A 6,286-nucleotide genomic window follows, 5' to 3' on the forward strand; every position below is an offset into this window, starting at 1 on the left:
CCATTGCTTGAGCCAGCAGCAAATGGGTGTTGCTCTCGTTGAGGCCTTGGGTGATTTAGGCATCCCCGGCACCAACGGATACTACGAAGTTTTATCGGAGTGGTAGGTTCGATTCTTCGTTAATGATGTTCAGAGTACGAGATGCGTCGTTGTTACCGTACCAGATCTGGCGTTGTGCGCCGAATGCTTGATCAGCTTTCTGCGAATGTCCATGAGCGTCAAACGTTCATTCAGAAATTCTATGCCCAAAATTAACTCACAAGAACACTGGTGCAGGACCGCAGGAATGGTAGGATAAGTGCACCGATTCACATTTACTATTGCGGTGCATCGTCCTAACGGCGTAATAAGGCTGCCCGCAACGGTGCGGAACAGCGGGCAATCCGAAGTGGTCATACCCTTTTTTCCCTTTGAGGCTAACGTTCTACTGATGACTGAATAGCCGGCTTCGGTGTTAACTTGGTGTGTTGCTGTACGACCGTACGTCATCGCATTGTACGCCCTCGCATTGGGCGTACGCTTTGGAGTCCGACATCGGCTCCATCGTGTACTGAAATCGCGACTGGGGCACACATTATCATTTCGTTGGTCGGCTAATTAGTTTAAAGTCTGGTCGCGTCGTCATCGCTGGTGTCGTCTGCAGCGGCGGTGTAAATGTGGATATTTTTTTAGTTTGCTGCATAGCAACCTCAACTCTCAGAGTTGCTGCATTTACTTTCCCTTGCACGAAACTGCGGCCTGGTGACGCATATCGGAGCAGTACAGACGGCGTGCTGACTTTGCCCTGCGCAGGTCTGCCAAATGTCATCAAAAGCTCCGCCATGAATGTCTCCTAATCTTCAACACAAGTCCGATAATTGTTTTAAGATTCAGGCAAACTCCTGAAGAGCAAAGTGGACTTGCCACAGTTACGTAGCGTCGTTTCAGCCATAAATTCCTTTCAGACGGTTGAAGAGGTCCATCCACTGAATTCTTCCGCGTCTTGACTCGGCAGTCCTTGAAATATGGGCGCTCGCGGGGATGCCCCAATAAATAGAGGTGGTTTTTGTTCCTCAGGCATCTTCGAGGGTATCCCACTTTGACGGCATTCAGTACCTCCGACAGATGTTGCGTGCAAACAGAAGGCCGATGAGAAGAAATGAAGTCTGGGAGTACACTAAAAAAACTCTCTATTGTGCTGACTTGCGGCCACAAAAGAAATAAGTGATTGAAGTGACCGTTGTACTCATTAGCGCTTAATTCAAAGGCGGCGAAGAAAAATCTAGGTAAAAGCTCAGTGACTGGCATAACCTGCAGCATTGTAGAAACGCACGCGCGAGGCTCAAATCCTTTGAGATACATCTCGAATCATCTTCCGCACAAAGGAAATGATAAAGGTGCATCTCTAGACAACAAGCATGACAAAACAAAACGGAGTACATAATCGATCCCAGTGCACCATCACTGAGTTCAGGTCACATGGCAGAGGCTGTTATAAACACAAAAAAACGATATTCGAATGGTTGGCAGAAATACTCAGCACCTGTAATGCGTTTGCCCAACACCACCTAGAAGACTTAAGGCTCCCGCGCCGCCTCCTCGACCAAGCGCCTACGTCACCAAACTCAGATCGCCGCTCGGACGGACGGTGACAGCCTCTCCGAAAGTCCGCGTGGCGAGGGTAGGGAGCGAGGGGGCAACATGGACAAGCCGGACAAGAACTGCTATGAATGGCTCGCATTGGCTTCAGCGGTGACTTTCGCTACAACCAAAACAAATCATTTTTTTAGTTTTTGGTATAATTAGAGCACAAATAATACCAAAGGCCGCAGTACTGAGCTATTCGGTTTTCATTCGATAGCTATATTCTTAAAGAATGGCACATAGCATCGTTTGGCGAAGTTAGACAGCCACATTTTCATGCGCCTCTAGCGGATTTTGTTTCACTTGTGCTGGCCACAGTGATCAGAGCTGCTTGCAGTCGTTTGCATCGGATGCCGCCAGTTCGGATAGCAGGCAGGATTGTGCGTCGTTTTTACGTCTGCAAGCTGCATATTTTTCATTTTGTGCTGTGGTTGTGCTCGTGAACAAATTGCTAGAATGCCGGGCTGCTGTTGCGCTCCCAATTACAAGTCCAACTATGCTGGAGAGTCGCGTGTGCGTGTGCACGTGTTTCCTTGTGACCCTGTGCGGCGAGCGGCATGGACAAGAGCGGTTCCCCGGAAGGATTTTACTCTTACGAAAAACAAAGTGGTAAGCTTTGGCTTATGAGTCGATTCGCGGCATTTTTATTAAAGCAATGTGCGTTTTTCCGGCTGAATGTATTCAGCAACAGCCGAATCGGGTTGCTTGCGTTGTCGGAGCCTGAAACGTGCTCATTGTTTTTGTAGTATCGAAAGCCGAACCGAGCCGTTTATTTTTCTGGTGGCATGAAACGTATTTGTACAGAATGTCTTTTTTTTACATTTCAGCTTTGCGAGAAGCATTTTGTGGCAAGCGATTACGTCAAAACATCTAAGTACACAGATGTGAAGACGGGAAACTTTATTGAAGTGCCGCTGAAAGTCTCCAGGTTGAAGCCGGATGCTTTACCAAGTGTGTTCCCGAATTGTCCCCAGTACCTTTCACGCCAACATGCGTGCACTCGGGAGGCTCCGGAGGATAAAAGAAAACGTTTTGAGGACGAATCACTCCGCATTGCCATGGAAAAATCTCTGTAAGAAAAACAACAAGAAGACAAGCATAACAAAGTAACAAGCTTTTCTGAATTTCTTCATGCTCTGCCAAGCTTCATCACCTCGCCGTTTTGGTCTGTGATCACAATGGAGTCCAAAGTTCTATTCCTGGATTTGACTGTTGATCAGGGCGCCTCTGTACGTTCATCAGTGGTAGTTTGTGACATGTGTGTAGAAGTGTATTACGGGGAAACACGCATAGTGGACCTTCATGGTGTCAGTGTGCCTGCAGTGTTGCAGGACTTAAGACAACTAAGTGACATCCTTCAGCATGTTGAGTCTCTGCGTAGTGCTCATTCTCCCAACAATGACCAGCGGGCTCGCCATCTGCTTGCAAATGTGGAGGAGCTGTTGGAAGAGTTAATATGCAATCATCAGCCCCAGTTACAAGAATGGCACCTCGAAGTCGTGAAGTTTATAAAATCCCAAGTAGACCTAATCCTCAACAACGCTGCACGATACTCGTCGGACCTGCTCGTATTTGCAAGCCTCCTTTACACCATTTCACCGCATGCATACAAATTCCTCAGAGGTTCACTGAAGGTAAAGTTGCCCCATCCAGAGACAATAAGACGTCTCTGCTCTGCTCAGCAAGTAAGCCCGGTCATAGAACAGCAAGGCTCCTGTTTCCTGTCATATGCTAAGAAAGTTGCTACCACATTGAAAGAGCATGAAAACACAGTAACTTTAATGATGGATGAAATCCATATTCAGTCATACTTTGATTTTAAAGCTGGGTCAGTTGCCAGTGCAGCAGCCAATACTGCAAGCCCGGCAAAAACAGCGTTTGTCTTTATGACTCAGAGTCTGCTTTCAAATAACAAATATGTGCATATTTTGCCAGTGGCTACAATTGATGCAAAATGTTTGCGTGATTTTCTGCGAATGCTAGTCATGAAGCTTAAAGATACAGAATTTGAGGTAATTGCCATGATCTCTGACAATAATTTCATCAACAGAAAGACAATGTCATTGTTTTCAGACCCTCCGAGACTAAAGATAGTTTATCAGCATCCAGCTGAGAAATCACGACCTTTGTTTTTTGTCATAGACCCGGTCCACGTGCTGAAATGTGTCAGAAATAACTGGTTAAATCAACGCAATGCAGGAAGGTGCATGTACTTCCCAGATCCAAAAAGTACAGACCCCAAACCCAAAATCTTGGCAGCATCATTTAACACTTTATGTGAGCTGCATGAATCCGAACAAAATGAGTTTTTGAAGATTGCTCCAACATTGTCATTGAAGGCATTGAATCCTTCAAACATGGAGAGGCAAAATGTAAAGTTAGCACTGAGAACATTCAATTCATCAACTGTGGCAGCACTTCATAATAGCAACATTCAGCATGCTGATGGTACGGCTCAGTATATCAGCATGGTGCTAACATGGTGGAATGTTGTCAACGTTAAAACTCCCCGAAAGGGCCAGCGGCTTTCAGACGACTTGCAAAAACCCATAACATCGACATCTTATCCCCAGTTAGAGTTTTTGGGAAAAATGATGCAGTGGCTCGACTACTGGGAAAGTTTGAGGCACGATGCAGGACATTTAACAAAAGAAACTCACTCAGCTTTATGTCACACAACTCATGCGCTCCATGAGGTCGCTATCTACTGCCTTGAAGAACTTGGTATGCACTATGTTTTGCTAGGCAAATTTCAGACAGATTCCCTTGAGGATCGCTTTGGTCGGTACCGTCAGTTGTCTGGTGCCAACTATCATGTGTCAATTAGGCAGATTTACGAGTCCGAGACAAAGCTGCGGCTACAGAAAGTGCTCGAATTACCAGACGTTGATATGGTGTGCGATGTTCCTCTCATTACCTCCAACTCATTGCTGAGCCAGTTTGATGTCGCAGTTTGGGACAGCGATTTTGAGAAGAAAGTGGCAAGGCTACCAGCTGTGACATATGTTGCCAATTACTGTGCTCATGCAGCTGTAAAGAAACTGTTGTGCCAGTCATGTAAAGAAAACCTGATAATGGATGATACAGAGATAGACATTGCTAGAAGTGTCCTTATTACCAGCATGACAAGAGGCGGGCTGAAGTTCCCACGGGAACTTGTTGTGAATGCTGTCCTTACCACAGAAATAGTGCTGGACAAGCTTAGGAGTCCACGCTTTGCAAAACAGTTCTTTGCACTTCCTAAGCAGAAAGAAGTGCTAGTGGCCCTTTTGCATGGCATCATCAATAATGATGACCTGGATGTTTGTGTGAATGGCCATACTCCTCAATAAGTCAAGCATTACATTTTGAGTGCAGCAGCAAACACTTTTTTGAACAACTTGTGCAAAGCAGCAAATAACAAGTTAGCAAGCGACAAGTTGTCTGCCACAAGGGCAAAGCGAAAACTTACAACTGTTAAAAGTTGAGGTGTCATTTGTGCAGTTTTGCGTCCACAATATTGTTTGTAAAAAAATAACCTTTTCTCTCATCAATGTCAAATAAAATGTCCTTCATCCTACCTTCATTCTTAAGAAGCCTTCTGATGTTGTAATCTCTGTCTGTTCTGTGTCACGGAAACTCGTGCATGCCTGGATTTCTTTACTTGAAGCAATACTGTGTGCCAAAGCAGTAACGTGTATTCGCAGAAAATTTACTCTACCAACTTTTTTTTCCTGGCACTGACATGCATCGCATTTATGTGCACTTTTACCAAGAATGTGTTCTTGTACAAAGACGAGACTGTCAAGCTTTGTATTTTTATTTATGTTCGACGAATTCTATAATAAATGATCCTGTATTGCTGCTAAGCAAAAATGAGTTTGTGCATTTTATGAGTGTTGATTTATTCCACTTTGAACTATTGACATTTTACTTTCATGTAATGTCAATTTTTTGCCATTTTTGTAACTTGCCTGATAGGGCTTTTGAAAGTAAAAAAAAAAAAAGCCCCGAAGTGGTAAATATATGTAATATAATCATGGCGGTAGCTTGAAACGTGAATAGCTTATTACTAGATCAAATAGAGTTTATGCACCACAGTGATGATAAAATTTTACATCATTCGCTTCCAATCAGTCAGAAAACGGTTCTTATCTGTGTAAGCATGCAAACCGCCTCCTTAAGGCGCGAGGCTACAAACTGTGGTGAGAATTCCCGGCCAAGGTTCGTAAATAACTATAGACGCAGCATATTAGTTCCTACTGATAACACGAGCGAGCGAATCTAATTTATTTCACGCCAACGTGCAGCTTATAGGGGGAGAGCGAGTGTAGTGAAGTCCACTTCCAGGACGATCTGACTTGCGTGATGTCACGCCGCCGTGTGGGGGCCTTCCTGCCACTGAAGCCGAGCCTGGCCAAAAAACCTGGCGCAAACAAATCTGCAACCAACCAATCCGGGTTGATATACCGCTCGGGCGGAGGGAGCTGGCTTTTCTCGACTTCATTTGATTGACAACTTTGCTCCCATTGGTTTTCCACTCTTTTTCGCCAAAAGATACCTCCTTAATAATAATAATAATAATAATAATAATAATAATAATAATAATTGGTTCACAGGAAGGAAAATGCGCAGTTTCTGTCATACTTGTATCTGTGGACACCTAAGCCGCGCCGTAAGGGAA

At 44.7% G+C, this 6,286-nt stretch overlaps 1 pseudogene; it reads left to right on the top strand.

Moving 5' to 3' along the window:
• The first annotated feature begins 2,079 nt into the window (after nt 1–2,079).
• On the top strand, nt 2,080–5,396 carry LOC146174329 (uncharacterized; annotated as a pseudogene).
• Nucleotides 5,397–6,286: the final 890 nt, after the last annotated feature.

This window comes from Amblyomma maculatum, chromosome 11 (genome assembly GCF_055883805.1).
Source record: "Amblyomma maculatum isolate TAMU_Amacu chromosome 11, ASM5588380v1, whole genome shotgun sequence".
NCBI classification, from domain to species: domain Eukaryota; kingdom Metazoa; phylum Arthropoda; class Arachnida; order Ixodida; family Ixodidae; genus Amblyomma; species Amblyomma maculatum.